A 16,482-nucleotide genomic window follows, 5' to 3' on the forward strand; every position below is an offset into this window, starting at 1 on the left:
TCTCTCCCCTGTGTGCTGGTCGGACCCACCGGGAGATCTGCATGCTCCCAGGCTGCACATGGACAAATTAGACTGTCTCGCCTGGAGAACTGCCACCAGGACGGTGAGCAGGATGGGGCGGGAAAACCACTTACTCCTGGCAGAGATCTGGGGAGGCACAAGCACCGCCTCCAGAAAAATCTAGGGTCCGTGGGAAGGAGTTACAAGGAATGAGATTTCTTTTACTTCTTTCTTTTTTATTCATTGATAAAAGAGATATGTGCAATATCTAAAGTAGAAATAAGTATTAGAAAAAGGAAAAGGAATCATTTAAATCCCATATCTACTATAGGCAGTCATTGATGACATCTGGCATAATTTGTTCTCTAGGCTTAAGAAAATATACTGGGGCCAGGTGTGGTGGCTCATGCCTGTAATCCCAGCACTTTGGGAGGCCGAGACTCTGTAAGAAAGAAAGACGGGGCGGGGGAAGGAAGGAAGGAAGGGAGGGAGGGAGGGAAGGAAAGAAGGAAGGAAGGAAGGAAGGAAGGAAGGAAGGAAGGAAGGAAGGAAGGAGGGGAGGGAAGAAAACATACTGAAATCATACTGTGCGAATGCATGATTTTATTGATGTGTCTGTGCTTATATAGATAGATGTTTAGCGAGGCAGTGGAGGAGCGGGGCTAGAGGCGGACTCTGGGTGCTTGGCCTGGGCTTGGATCCCAGCTCTGCCTTTTATTACCTGTATGGCTCTAAGCAAGGGATTCCACCTCCCATCCCTCAGTCTCATCTGAAAAAGGTGGGTAATATTAGTGTCTACCACAGAGAGTTATTTGAGGAATAAATGAGCCAATAGTAGTTATAAACACTAAAAACAGTGCTTGCACAAACCTAAGTTACATATTTAATACGTAAGTAATACCATCCTTCTTTTAACACAATAAGCATTTTACATGACGTCAAGAACTGTACATAAACATCTTTCCATTGTCTGAATAAAATCCCTTCATATATTTTCCCATAGCTTATTGAGACATCCCCCAATGTGAGATATTGTGTATTTCTCATGTTTCACTCCTTACGAGTGGTGCAGTTTTGATTGGTTCATTTGCATAGAGTCACAGAAGTCAAATTACTGGGTTAAAGAATGTGGACTTTGTTCTGTGTTTTTTTCTTTTTCTTCTTTTCCTTTTTTTTTTTTGAGATGGAGTTTTGCTCTTGTGGCCCAGGCTGGAGTGCAATGGCACGGTCTCGGCTCACTGCAACCTCCGCCTCCCAGGTTCAAGTAATCCTCCTGCCTCAGCCACCTGAGTAGTTGGGACTACAGGTGCATGCCACCACGCCCATCCAATTTTTGTGGGTTTTTTTTAGTAAAGACGGGGTTTCACCATGTTGACCAGGATGGTCAGGATGGTCTCTGTCTCTTGACCTCGTGATCCACCCGCCTTGGCCTCCCAAAGTGCTGGGATTACAGGTGTGAGCCACTGCGCCTGCTGCCCCCACCAACTTTTTTTTTTTTACATTTTAAAAAAAGTTTATTTTTGGATAGAGAAACCATACAAATGGTAAAACATTCAAACAATACAAAAGGATATACAGTAGGAAGGAAGTCTTCCAGTGACTCCTGTTTCCCAGTTTCCCAACTTAGTGGCACCAAAATCAGGTTCTTGTTTATGCTTCAAACGATAATTAGTACAAACAGCAGATATATGTATGTATAACCCCCATAAAAAATGATATTCGGATGGGCATGGTGGCTCACACCTGTAATCCCAGCACTTTGGGAGGCTGAGGCAGGTGGATCACCTGAGGTCAGGAGTTCAAGACCAGCCTGGGCAACATGGTGAAACCCCATATCTACTAAAAATACAAAAATTAGCCGGGCATGATGGCACACGCCTGTAATCCCAGATACTCGGGAGTCTGAGGCAGCAGAATTGCTTGAACCCGAGAGGTGGAGGTTGCAGTGAGCCGAGATCACACCACTGCACTTCAGCCTGGGTGACAGATCGAGACTCTGTCTAAAAAAAAAAAAAAAAAAAAAATAGCTGCTTTGCCTTGTTAAGGACAGACAATAATTTAACTGGGGATTTTAAAGATGTTTGATGCCTATCAATAATTCATTTAGCAGAGGTGAGCACTGGTTTATACCTACCCTCTTTTAGCCCCAGATAATTAGTGGAATCAGGATTGAAATCCAGGTCAGCTCATAGAGGTACAAAGACTAGTTAACAATGGTTGTCCCTGGGGAGGGGACCAGTTGCTGGAGAATACCTTCCTCACACCTCCCAGAGAAGATCTGACTGAAAATGAGCTGCCTTACTCACCATAAAGCCCTCTGTTTTAAAAATGTTCAGATGTCAGCCAGATAACTGTATCCTCTACAGCAGGTTCTTGTAAACATGTGAGGCATACGGCAGTGCCGAGTGGAGGGAACTATGGCAGGCTGTGAACAAGCATGGTTTTCTTAGACATTCACGCTCAAACACAGTTACAGACGGTGCTGGGCCAACAGCCAGTTAAGACCTCAAGATAGCAAAGAGATAATCTGAAGAACACACACTTTACATGCAAGTGGCTGTCCTTCTGGGTGGATGGGCATGGCCCCCACTGAACCCCAGATATCTTTTCCAAGGTCTGATCCTTGCAAATCCTCTCATGTGGAATGGAGAGGAAGTAGTGCCTTACCAAAGTGACAATGGGATGGGAAGACCACTCACTGGCATTGAGGGCCCTCTTATGGGAACAGAGGATCCTATCCAAGGCTGGCATCAGGTGCGTAGACCATTTTTCCATCCAGCAATGCCAGTTTCAGGGAGAGAAAAATGAGGCTTCTAGGGTGCAGATGCAAGAGCCTGGGAGGTGCTCTTGTCCCCTAGGGAAGCTGCAGAAGGCGACCAGTCAGAGGCAATGGGTTTTCACTGAATCTTGTTCCTGGACCCAGTGAAAGAATCAGTCCTGTACAGGTTGGGGTGGGTTGGGGGTGGGTGTTACTGAGACTCGTGGCTCCAAGGGGCTCTAGGGAGAACTGGACATCAGGAAGGCTAGAGTCAGACCATGTGTGTTGGGGGGAAGTCTGAGAGATCCAAGGATGGATTCCCAAACTGAATATTCAGTGCCTCTAGAAAGGCTACAGATGGGCCTGCTGGAAGAGGGCAGGAGGGTTTTTGGGGTCTGGGACAAGATAGAACCCTTGCTGCAGGGTTCTGAGACTAGGGTGACCCATGGGGAACTTGGGTCCTTGAGTTTGTTAAATCTGGGGGGTCTGGGAGTCATTGGATTTTTTATTTGTTTGTTTGTTGGTTTTTTGCTGTTCTTTTGAGACAGAGTGTCGTTCTTATTGCCCAAGCTGTAGTGTAATGGCATGACCTTGGCTCACTGCAACCTCTGCCTCCCAGGTTCAGGCCGTTTTCCTGCCTCAGCCTTCCAAGTAGCTGGGACTACAGGCGCCCACCACCACACCCGGCTAATTTTGTATTTTTAGTAGAGACAGGGTTTCACCATGTTGGCCAGGCTGGTCTCGAACTCCTGACCTCAGGTGATTCACCCACTTTGGCCTCCCAAATGCGCCTGGCATGGATTGTTAATTATGTGGTTTTCTCTGCAAAATTTCTGTAACCTTGTCAAATTACTTCTTGTTTTTGAGCATCTGTGTTATCACTTGTCACAAAAGCCGTGTCCTCTTCTGAGGCGTATTATACAGCAAGACTTTAGAATAATCTATGAAGCTGAGGCACCCAGAGAGTAGGACTGTAGACATAGTGTCTTTGTTAATATGATCACAAAACATTTAAATGTCTCATAACTAGATGAAAACTAGGTACATTCATAGACATCCCCTAACTCCAAAAGATAAGATGCGTTGATAGACACCCCCCTTAACTCCAAATTCCACAGTATACTCCTAGAACTGATAAATATTTCTGCCTCAGGGTTAGTATCAAAGTTGCATTTTAAATGTGTAAATCACACCTGTTGACTCCTCAGGGCTGTACGGAGCCTTCAGGTGCTGGGCGCAAGGTCTTGAGCCTGAACAAGTGTGTGCAGGCCCTCCTTTCTTCTCTTCTTTGTACCTCCTCCATTCTCAGCCCTTCCCAGCAACACAAAGATCAAAGCTGCCCCCTACACCATGCAAAGCTATTGCTGGAAAAGCCACATAAACGCTGCAGCTCTTTGCTGACTAGGGCTGGGAGTGGTGCCAGGCCAGAGATCTTAGAAGGGAAACCTTCCAAACGTGGGATTAAGCCTCTGGAGCAGATGTTGCCTGTGGATCGAGAGCATTCAGAGAGCTAGGCAGGCAGCAGGCAAGGACTGAGATTTGGATAGCTCAAAAAAACCATTGAACAAAGACCCACAGACACTGCGCCAATGGAGAGACCTAGGAAGGGTCAGCGGTCATCAGGGGTTCCTGGAGAGCCCCCGTCAGTCCCCCCAAGAGACTAGAATCACAGTGAGTCATTTCCAAAGTGAAAGAAAGGCACAGAACAAGTGTTCATGTGAACACCTCCCCAACACCTCACCCACGGAGGACTCAGCGGATATTCCTGCCTCTTCCAGCTTCACACTCGGCCTCCCTGTTTTAAAAATGGGAACAACTTCATGCCTGAAGTTTGCAAAGGAGTCAGGATTTGAGAAATTATAGAAATAATGTAGGCACTGTATCCGTTAACCACGTTTTTGCACACAAAGCGCAGCCACTCAGAGCTGATCTTACTGCCTTTTGGAATAGGTGATTTGAGGGACCAGAGAGGTATGCCAATTAGAAGCCATTTTCCCTGGGCCTGCCTGAAATTCTGCCACTTCAGTTTGAAGCACTGGGCAGTTGAGTCTGGGCAAAGAAGGGGGCAAAAAGGAGAAGCCAGGGGACCTTAACACACATGATGAAAAAGACACTTAGCTGACACTGATCTACTTAAGAGCAGCTTTAGGGAAAAGACACGTTATCCCACAGAACAGAGAAAAGAGCACTGGAGGCTGCGGGGGGTGGCTCATGCCTGTAATCCCAGCACTTTGGGAGGCCAAGGTGGGCGGATCACCTGAGGTCAGGAGTTCAAGACCAGCTTGGCCAACATGGTGAAACCCAGTCTCTACTAAATACACAAAAATTAGCTGGACACGGTGGTGCGCGCCTGTAGTCTCAGCTACTTGGGAGCTACCTCCAGCTGAGGCTGGAGAATTGCTTGAACCCAGGAGGCGGAGGTTGCAGTGAGCCAAGATCATGCCACTGCACTCCAGCCTGGGTGACACAGTGAGACTCTGTCTCAAAAAAAAAAAAAAAAGAGCATTGGATTTGGGTTTGAATCCTGGCTCTGACACTTACTAGCTGGTGACTTTGAACAAGTTACTTGACTTTTCTGAGCCCTCATTTCCTATTGCTAAAGTAAGGCTGATAATCCCTGCCTTATTGGGTAGCTATGAATGTGAAACGCTCTTTTAACTGAGACCTCGCGCACACATGTAATTTATTAGAAGCGGCCCAAGAGTCATCACTGACAATGCGTGTTTGGGGCTGGGATGTTCTATTAGCTAAGCAAATTCTCTTTGCTGTCATTGTTCATCTCAGCTCAGACCTGGGCTTGTTCTTGGGCGGTGACTTCAGAAGCTGAGACGACATTCCCTGAAAGCTGTTGAGAGGCTGGAGGCTTGGATTTCACTGAAGCCTTCAAAAGATACTTGCATTTTGAGGCCCGTTCCCCTTTGTCATGTTTTTCCCATTTATTCTTGGCTGATGAGAGAAGGGTTTTCATCTCTCTAGTTCCCCTGAAATAAACTTTTCTCTGAAAGTATTTCTTACCACCAGAGAAGATCTGAGCCTGCTCCCAGACATTCTGCAAAGGTGAGTCGTGCAGGCGCTCTGGAAGACTTGGAAGAGAAGCACAAAGAAGGAAAAAGTTGAAGTTGGAGGGAAGTCAGGAAACGGAATAGATGTGATAGCGGCACATGGAGAAAATGCAGGAAGTTAAGAGGTGATAGGTAGAAGGCCTTGTAGCTGGTGGGTCGCTCCCTGAATTACTATGAGAAGAAGCAGTCCTTATGAACAGGCTTTTGGCCACAACTGAGCACTCCTTTGCCCTCTGGGATGCCAAGCAGCCAGCCCCACCATGGAGCTGTGCAGAAGGTGCCTCCATGTAGATTCTAAAGTTGTCCTGAGTCTTCTGGCTCCCCTTTCTATCTGCCCTCCTGCTGCCTCTGGGAGGCCAACGCATTCTCATGGTAACTGGTCTCACTAAGCTTTTCAGTAAGCACTGCTCTCACTAAGTATTTTATGGATGTGACAACATTGGAATACTGATAAATTACCCCCCAAATTCTGATAAATTATTTCAAAATATAAATTTCAGTGCATTTAGAGAGCATGATTCTCATGGAACAATTTTTCCAAATTTAATTCTTCATACAAATCAGTGTTGCCACATGCATTTTGCAGTGAGATGCATCAGCAATCTCATGCACTGCCCATCACTATGGAGTGCAGAGCCAGCTTGGGCATGCGACCTGTGCAGTTGTACCAGAAGGACCCTGTCTTGGTTTAATCTGCTGCTGTCTCTATCTTGAAATTCTTAATAATTTTATCTCCGAATTTGGGTTTTATAAGTGAAATCCAGTGGGTTGATGCAGGCTGGATGTGAGCAGTGGAGATTAGACACCTGGCGACAGCACACACAGGGCAGGGCAAGCACCAGAAACATGGAACAAAGGGCCAGATGGCCCTGCAAGCACATGCGTACCTGAAACAGTCTGGAGCAATGCTGGGCCCCAAGGGGGCCAGAACCTGAGCCCAGACCGGTGGCAGCAACAGTGATGGCATCAGCAACCGTAGGAAAGAGAAGGGGTACATGAGACATGAGTGCTGGAACCCACCATGGGAAGTCTGCTTGTCTGTCCCTGGCTGTATAAAAAATAACTTGTAGGGCTGGGTGCAGTGGCTCATACCTGTAATCCCAGCACTATGGGATGCCGAGGCGGGTGGATCACTTGAGGTCAGGAGTTTGAGACCAGCTTGACCAACATGGTGACATCCCGTCTCTACTAAAAATACAAAATCAGCTGTACACCTGTAGTCCCAGCTACTTGGGAGGCTAAGGCAGGAGAATTACTTGAACCCAGGAGGTGAAGGTTGCAGTGAGCTGAGATGTTGCCGTTGCACTCCAGCCTGGGCAATAACAGTGAAACTCTGTCTCAAAAATAATAATAATAATAAATAACTCTTAGATCTAAGTTCCAGGACAAGAACTGTTGGCTCTCAGGCAGTAAACTTTGTCTGTAGATGATTAGAAAATAAAAGCATGTATATGGACATCGTAATAAAGCATATCAGGCAATTATTAGAATCTATTAAAAATTTTGAATTTTCAGTTTTGAAAAGTGCTGCAAAATTGCAAGCAAACATTCATAGACTTACAGAGGGAAATTAAAGGTCGTTGTACTCAATGGAAAAGAACACTTTGATATGAAGCTTTGGAGAAACCAATTATTAACAAGCAAAACAATTTCATAATTAATTTTTCTTGTAATTGAAGATACGATGAAAGAATGCATAGTAGGTGTTTTAAATTATACACAAAAGATGAAGCCACTTTTAGTTTGCTGTGTGACCTCCACAAATTATGGGATATGTCAGAGGAAATATGAAAAGGCCATTGTGGGGCTGGGTACAGTGGCTCACGCCTGTAGTCCCAGCACTTTGGGAGGCTGAGGTGGGCAATCACCTGAGGTCAGGAGTTTGAGACCAGCCTGGCCAACATGGCGAAACCCCCGTCTCTACGCAAAATACAACAATTAGCTGAGTGTGATGGCAGGCGCCTGTAATCCCAGCTACTCGGGAGGCTAAGGCAAAAGAATCACAAGATTCTGTCTACAAAAAAAAAAAAGCCATTGTATAAACTTTCATTTATATTTATTTATTCATTATTTTTTGAGACAGAATCTCACTCTGTCACCCAGGCTGGAGTGCAATGGCATGATCTTGGCTCACTGTGACTTCTCCCTCTCGGGTTCAAGCAATTCTCCTGCCTCAGCCTCTCAAATAGCTGGAATTACAGGTGCCCGCCACCACGCCTGGCTAATATTTTTTATATTTTTAGTAGAGATGGGGTTTCACCATGTTCGCCAGGCTGGTCTTGAACCCCTGACCTCAAGTGTTCCGCCTGCCTTGGCCTCCCAAAGTGCTGGGATTACAGGGGTGAACCACCATGCCCGGCCAATGCCCAGGTAATTTTTGTGCAGTACATTTGCTCACAATAATCAGAAATTATTTGTGATATTGGATTTGCCAATGGCAACTAACATTGCTTTCAGTGTTAGTTATATTGATTGAAAATAAAGTTGCTCAAATTGTAAATTTTGATAACCTGATAAATAAACTTGCAGAAAAGTGAGCCCGGATAATCTGGTCAAGATACTATAATATTAATAAAGTATTAACATTTATTGCATTACATGACATATGACATCAAAGTACTCTTTTGTCATTTGTGAGTTTATGTTGTTACTCATGTATCACTATTACCTCATTATGTTTGTAAGTAATAAAAAAAATTTTTTTTTGGGGGGAGATGGAGTCTCACTTTGTCGCCCAGGCTGGAGTGCAGTGGCACGATCTCGGCTCACTGCAACCTCTGCCTCCTAGGTTCATGCCATTCTCCTGCCTCAGCCTCCTGAGTAGCTGGGACTACAGGTGCCCACCACCACGCCTGGCTAATTTTTTGTATTTTTTTTTTTTTTGTAGAGACGGGGTTTCACTGTGTTAGCCAGGATGGTCTCGATCTCCTGACCTTGTGATCTGCCCGCCTCGGCCTCCCAAAGTGCTGGGATTGCAGGTGTGAGCCACCATGCCCGGCCGTAATAAAATATTTTTAAAGGCAAAAGCTTTATGTTTTCTAGTACCTTTAGCAACACCTTTTTCCTGCTCTTTGAATAAGGTCACTGCATCTTTATTTTGTAATGTGCTTTACAAAGTATATGGTCAGCCCTGTCTCAGTGTCTTGGAGTCTCTCTAGATTGCAGAAAAGCCCGTATGCATTTTTTTTTTTTTTTTAAGAGTTCCAGGCTGGGCTTAGTAGCTCACACCTGTAATCACAGCATCCCTGGTGGGTTGTTTGAAATGAAGACTTTTAAGCTCCACTTCAGAACTACCGCATTTTAACAAGATCCCTAGGTGATACATGTGCACATAAAAGTTTGAGAAGCACCGAGCTAGGAGATGCACATCCCTAATGATATGTTTCAGACGTGAGGGGAGCCCTTTCCTGCCCCTTCACTCACACCACGTTAAGTCAGCCCTGCAGGGACCTAAGGACCAGGCTGTTCCTGCTATTTCCCTCACTCTCTTAGGGCTGTCCCAGGGGCAAGGAGACTGTGAGCATTGTCCCACAGCACCTCAGGCCTGGAACTTACTTTGATTTTGAACTTGTATCTCTGCCAAGCAAGTGTGCAGAGCAGGAGAGCAGGCTGGTGTCAGACTTGGGAACTTTAAAGCTCAGGCCTCTTTCTTAGCTCACCCCTGGCCTCCTGCTGTAGTGGGCCTCAGGACTCTGCCAAGTGTCTCCATGAACAAGGGAATGGCCCTTGGGCATGCCACTGCTCTTATAGCGTGGACCTTTGAACATGCCACTCCTTCCACCCAGAAAGCCCCTTCCCACTTTATCTGCCTTGCACTGAGCCTTTGGGACTCTTCTGCCCCTTCTGGAAGCTTTTAGTTGTCCTGAGTTCCCGTAGCTATCAGGAGACAGACCTTTTTGATGGCTCCAAGCCCCAGGGTCTGCCAAGGCTTGGTAGGAAAACTAAATGAAGGTCAGGTGGGGGCTGTGGCAAAGACAGCTCTCCTGACCATACACATGCAGGACTGATGTTTACAAAGTGATCGATTTTTCAAGAGAAGCAGGAAATCTTCTCATCTTCAAATACTGGCAACTAAATAAAAAATGAAAGCAATAGTCAGGTACAGTGGCTCATGCCTGTAATCTCAGCATTTTGGGAGGCCAAGGCAGGTGGATCACCTGAGGTCAGGAGTTCGAGACCAGTCTGGCCAACATGGTGAAACCTCGTCTCTACTAAAAATACAAAAATTAGCCGGGCATGGTGGCGAGTGCCTGTAATCCCAGCTACTCGGGAGGCTGAGGCAGGAGAATCGCTTGAACCCAGGAGGCAGAAGTTGCAATGAGCTGATATCGTGCCACTGCACTCCAGCCTGGGTGAAAGAGCGAGACTCCGTCTCAAAATAAATAAATAAAAATAATAATAATAAATGAAAGCAAACCACAAAGTAGATCAAACCCCTCTGCAGGGGGCTGGAACCTGACAGAGACAATTTGCTGCCTCTGGGCTATGTAAACACTGTCGCATTGTGTTGTCATTACTTGTGGAGACCTTTATCTCCCCACTCAGAAACTTGAGGGCAGGAGCTGGACAAAGCAGTCCTCAGCACAGACTGCTTTGTGAGCAAATGAATGAATGAATGAATGGCACTGCTACTTGCTGTAAGTACAGTTCATCCAGTAGGTTTAAAGTCATGGTTTTTATGGGCAGTGTCAACCCTAGAGGCTGTTTGGACATCTGTGGGAGTGTTTTTGGTGTTATGACGATGAAGGCACCATTGACATTTAGTGGGTAGGGCCCAGGATGATACAAATAATATCAAGTGCTTATTTTGTGCTCGTGTGTGCCAACTGCTGTTCTGAGTACTTTATTGAAGTGAATTCATTTCATTTTCACAACAGCCTTATGAAGCAGGTACTGCTGTCACTCCCATTTCACAGACAAAGGGGCATAGTCTGCAGTAGATAGCCCTGTACAGCATAGAACCATCCTGTGTGCCTATACAAAGTCATAAACCCTTGTATGCATTCCACTAGATGTTTCTGTAGGAAAAACAAACAAACAACAATGAAAACCCTGTTATAATGATCAGAATACAACTACAGGAGCTGGGCGTGGTGGCTCACACCTATAATCCCAGCCCTTTGGGAGGCTGAGGCAGGCAGATCACTTGAGGTCAGGAGTTTGAGACCAGCCTGGCTAAGATGGCAAAACCCTGTCTCTACTAAAAATACAAAAATTAGCCGGTTGTGGTGGCGGGCACCTGTAATCCCAGCTACTCGGGAGGCTGAGGCAGGAGAATCGCTTGAACTCGGGAGGCAGAGGTTGCAGTGAGCCGAGATGGCGCCACTGCACTGCAGCCTGGGCAACAGAGTGAGGCTCCATCTCAAAAAAATAAATAAATAAAAATAAATAATAATAATAATAATACAACTACAGGAAAAATGTGCTTTATTTTTCAGCATTTTACCAAGAGCTGAACATTTCAGAACATAACAGCGACATTGTTGAAGGCATTTGCATCACTAAAATCCCACACCTACATCTGTCTGCATTTGTAATTGCTATGACTTGACTCTAGGTGCAAGCGGCCTTTTCTTTTTTATATTATAGTTAGGGCATTGTATTGATTTTTTTTTTAAGTAAACTTTTTATTGAATAACTACATACTTCAAACTTCAAAAAAGTGAACAAATCTTAAGAGTACAGCTCTATGAATTTTTGCAAAATAAACATACCTTCATAACCAGAACACTCTCAGTATCCTGGAAGTCCAACTCATGGTGCCTCCCAGTCACAACTCCTCTAGAAAACTACTCTCCTTACTTCTAACACCTGAAATTAATTTTGCCTACCTTTGAACTTGATATAATGGAATCATACAGTGCATGCTTTTTTCATGTCTGGTTTCTTTCAGCCAAAATCATATTTGTGAGATTCATCCATGTTGTTGTGTGAATTGGAAGTTTGTTTGTTTTCTTTTTTTTTTTTTTTTGAGACAGAGTCTCACTGTCTCCCAGGCTGGAGTGCAGTGGTGCGATCTCAGCTCCCTGCCACCTCCGCCTCCCAGGTTCAAGCAATTCTGCTGCCTCAGCCTCCCGAGTATCTGGGACTACAGGCATCTGCCACCACGCCCCGCTAATTTTTGAATTTTCAGTAGAGACGGGGTTTCACTATGTTGACCAGGCTGGTCTCAAACTCCTGACCTCAAGTGATCTGCCCACTTTGGCCTCCCAGAATGCTGGGATTACAGGTGTGAGCCACTGTGCCCACCGCGCCTGGCAGAAGTTTGTTCATTTTCATCATGTGGACATACCATATCCATTTGTGTTGTTTTTAGAGTCTGGCCATTATGAATAATGATGCTGTGAACATTCTTGTACATGCCTTTTGGTGAACCTATGCATCCATTTATTTTTTGCAATTATGTGTGTAGGCAGATTATGCTGATTTTCATTTCATGGTAGTGGGATGGGGGGTGTTATAAAATACTATCCAAAGGGGGCATAGGTTCTAAGGGGATGGTGGAGACCCTCCTGTTAGAAGCAGATGCTTCTGTCCATCGTCCATTTGTCCCACAAGGATTGTCCCAGCTGTCCTGTGCTCTGTGCTGGGAAATGCCACGATTGTACTCTGTGGAGGGAGAGGGTTTCAGCGTCTTGACCTAAGGTTGGAGGGCAGAGGCTGCATTCTTACTCCCACCACTAGAGGCCAGGCATTCACAAGGGACTGAGGACCAGCGGCCCCCTTCTTCCAGGCAGGCTTCCTCTCAGGTTCCTGTTCCTCCATCTCCCTTGGTAACTGGCGAACACACTCTATTGGGGGATATGGAAAGTAAGAAATCTTTATTTTGTTGCCCACGCTGGAGTGCAATGGCACTATCCCAGCTCACCGCAACCTCCGCCTCCTAGGTTCAAGCCATTCTCCTGCCTCAGCCTGCCGAGTAGCTGGAATTATAGGCATGTGTTACCATGCCCGGCTAATTTTGTATTTTTAGCAGAGACGGGGTTTCTCTATATTGGTCAGGTTGGTCTAGAACTCCCGAACTCAGGTGATCCGCCCGCCTCGGCCTCCCAAAGTGCTGGGATTACAGGCATGAGCCACTGTGCCCAGCAGGAACCGACATACTTTTGAGGCATCAAACATTTCTCACCTGGTCTGAGGATTCACCTTCCCTGTAAAATGGAGACTACGTGGTCTGGCTGCCTCCTAGAGATACTCCACATGCGCCCTGCACCACTCACCCTGCTGGCTCTGCTGGTGAGCTCAGCTAGCCCTGGGTTCACCTCCTCTACTACTGCTACAGACCCTCGTGCTGGAAGCTTTCAGTTTTCCAGATGTAAATGTTTCACATTTCAATTGTAAATGTTTAGCAACTTGTTCTATAGGTGGGAGCTGATTTACATTTGGTAATTTCTGTGGTGTAAATACTTCCACTGTATCTGATTTCAAACTATCAATGTGATGTCACTGAATGTGGAGTTGAGAAGAGATGAGAAGTAGCATAATATGATGTACTTCCACCATATAGATATAAGAGACATAAATAAACTTGAAAGCATAGATAAGAGTATAATGTAAGACAAGGGAGGCCGGGCGCGGTGGCTCAAGCCTATAATCCCAGCACTTTGGGAGGCTGAGACGGGCGGATCACGAGGTCAGGAGATCAAGACCATCCTGGCTAACACGGTGAAACCCCCTCTCTACTAAAAAAATACAAAAAACTAGCCGGGCGAGGTGGCAGGCGCCTGTAGTCCCAGCTACTCGGGAGGCTGAGGCAGGAGAATGGCGTGAACCTGGGAGGCGAAGCTTGCAGTGAGCGGAGATCCGGCCACTGCACTCCAGCCTGGGCGACACAGCAAGACTCCGTCTCAAAAAAAAAAAAAAAAAGACGAGAGAGGCAGAAAAAGTAAAAAAAAAAAATATAATGTAGTAAAATAACTAATAATTAGGAAGTGATAACTTGAGTATTTATTACTTTAACAACTATAATTTAATTTTACATATATATTATTTATTTATTTATTTTTGAGACAGAGTCTTGCTCTGTCACCTAGGCTGGAGCGTAGTGGCACAATCACAGCTTACTTTAGTCCTGACCTCCCAGGCTCCAGTAATCCTCCCACCTCAGCCTCCTGAGTAGCTGGGATTATAGGCACCTGTCACTACACCTGGCTAATTTTTGTATTTTTTGTAGAGAAGAGGTCTCACTCTGTTGCCCAGGCTGGTCTCAAACTTCTGAGCTCAAGTGATCCTCCTGCTTTGGCCTCCCAAAGTGCTGGGATTACAGGCGTGAGCCACTGCTCCTGGCCATAATTTAATTTTTAACAAAGGCTGTGTTTAACAGCTAGCTTACGAAAATCTTGGACATTTTAGAATTGATTCTTGACAGTTTGAGCACTCTTCAGCACACCACTGCAGGTAACCTGCTCTGGTCTCCCTTTAAAAATCACATTGCTTTTTACAGTGCAAATTACAGCTGTATTCCGTAAGAAGCAGGACATGCTACTAGTAACTGTGGCCTTGGCCTCATCTTTAAACTTTATGTACCTCAGTTTCCTCATATGCAAAATGAAGATAATAGTATTAATACCTATTTCAGAGGCTATTGCAGGGATTAAATCAGATCATATACGTGGAGCCACTAGCAGTGTCTGGCAGACAGTACATACTTAATGTATTGGAGCTTTTTTCAGGGGGTTCATTGACATGCCTGGGGGAAAACCTGCACCTTGGGGTCCATCATCAGCACCTTCAAAATACCCTGATTTTGAAGCTCCCTGGCCAGCAAAAAAAGGGACTGACCCTATCGATCCAGCCAACAAGTCCTAGAGCCAAGACCTTCTGAGGTGTATCTGCCAGAGCTTCACAGCTCCGTCTTCTCCCCATTAAATCACATGAAAAGGAACCATCAGGGAGGGAATACAGAGTCCAATAACCAGGAGCAGTGTGAGTGTGTGTGTGTGTGTGCATGTATATGGGAGGGGTTTGTGGGCTGGCTGTGCCTAGAAAGGCCTCAGGCCCTAGGCTATCCCCAGTCCCTTCCTTCTTCCCTGCAGATTGTCTCCCAGAGTCACTGCCCAGCCCTTGGGTAAAGGGCAAAGAGGAACAGCAGGATATCAGGCTGGCTGGCACCAGGGGTGGGGGGATTTGGTATTCATTCATCTTCCACAGGATATCAGGCTGGCTGGCACCAGGGGTGGGGGGATTTGGTATTCATTCATCTTCCACTGGAATACCATCTGGGGACATAGCAGGTAGATGCTCCCTTTCTACCTTAGTTTTTCCTTGTGTGAAAAATGGGGCCAACACTTTTACCAGTTAACCTGATCTGTGTCAGGGAAAGAATGTTGTCAAAGACATGCTTCAGAAAAGCAGGTAGGGATAGGTTGCCCTCTTATATGTACCTGCTAATTGGGCAGCCTCAAGTGCACATTTTCTAGGGCTAGGGTCAGAGCTGGAGTGGATAGGGAATCATAGCTGCTGCTGTGAATAGCCTAGATCTAAGCCCTGAACTATGACCTCTACAAAGCACCCTCCGACCGGTGGCCGGCAGGGATTGCGTCACCAAGCCTGGCTCTCACAGGTTCCCGACAAGCTCCAAGAAGGGTTGCCCCTGGTGATGGTGCAGGCTCACAAATTCAGATAACCACCTGAGCCCAGATATTCCTCCTCTGGAGTGGGAGTTGCTTCTCAGTTCCTGTTGGCCTAGCCCTGTACAACCCACCCATTTTGGACTCTGACATTCTGCGGTGAGGGTGGGCTGAATACTTCCACCTCCTCTGGGGTCAAATGGGTTTACTTTCACAGGGCTTTGAAGGCTGCCCAAGGAATCTTGAATCAAAACATGAAACTCATGCTAATTTCTATATGAGATCAGATAAGCTAGTGACCTTTCCGTGCCTCAACTTCCTTATAGGTAAAACTGGGAACAATAATGTCTCTTCATTTTAGGGGGATGTTGTAAAAAAAAACTAGCTGATATGCAAAAAAAGCACTTTTTTAAAAAGCAAGAAATATATGAGGACAATTTCAGTCTTTATTTGCTATTTTTATTGGGGGTGGGAGGAACCACATGGTTTATTTGGAAAAGTGTGACCTTTGGAACAGACAAACAAGAATGAATTCTGGTTTTGCAACATACATACTATGTGGTTTTGATATGTCAAAAAAAAATCTCCCTAAGCCTTGCTTGTAAAATGGTGTTAATGATAATTAACTTGGAGGACTGTTGCCAAAATTGAGGTTACACATAAAGTCCCTACCAAGCACCTGACACACAGTAGGTGCTTTGTAAATAGTAGCTGTCATTACTACTATTGTATGTAATAACCATAGCAACTGAGATTCCATGTACTTATTCTGAACCTTTTCTCTCACTTTCAGAGAGCCAAACTCCTTTGCCTACAAGCAGTAAAGGCACACACCCCTTGTTAGATTCCTTGGAGATGAAAGGAGTACCATGCCTCCTGACTCTTATCATAGGAATGACTACCTTATCCTGATTGGCCCAGGACTGTCCTAATTTTGGCACTGGAAGTCCCACGTGCCAGGAATCCCCTTAGTCCCAGGCAAACTGGGATGGCTGGCTATTCTACTTACCACCAAATGGGACTAATCTAACCCCCATGCCATTTTCCAGCACCTAGATTTAGAGCAGAGTATTAAGATTTGTGCTGGAAATTG

The sequence above is a fragment of the Theropithecus gelada genome, chromosome 7b (genome assembly GCF_003255815.1).
Source record: "Theropithecus gelada isolate Dixy chromosome 7b, Tgel_1.0, whole genome shotgun sequence".
In the NCBI taxonomy this organism is placed as follows: domain Eukaryota; kingdom Metazoa; phylum Chordata; class Mammalia; order Primates; family Cercopithecidae; genus Theropithecus; species Theropithecus gelada.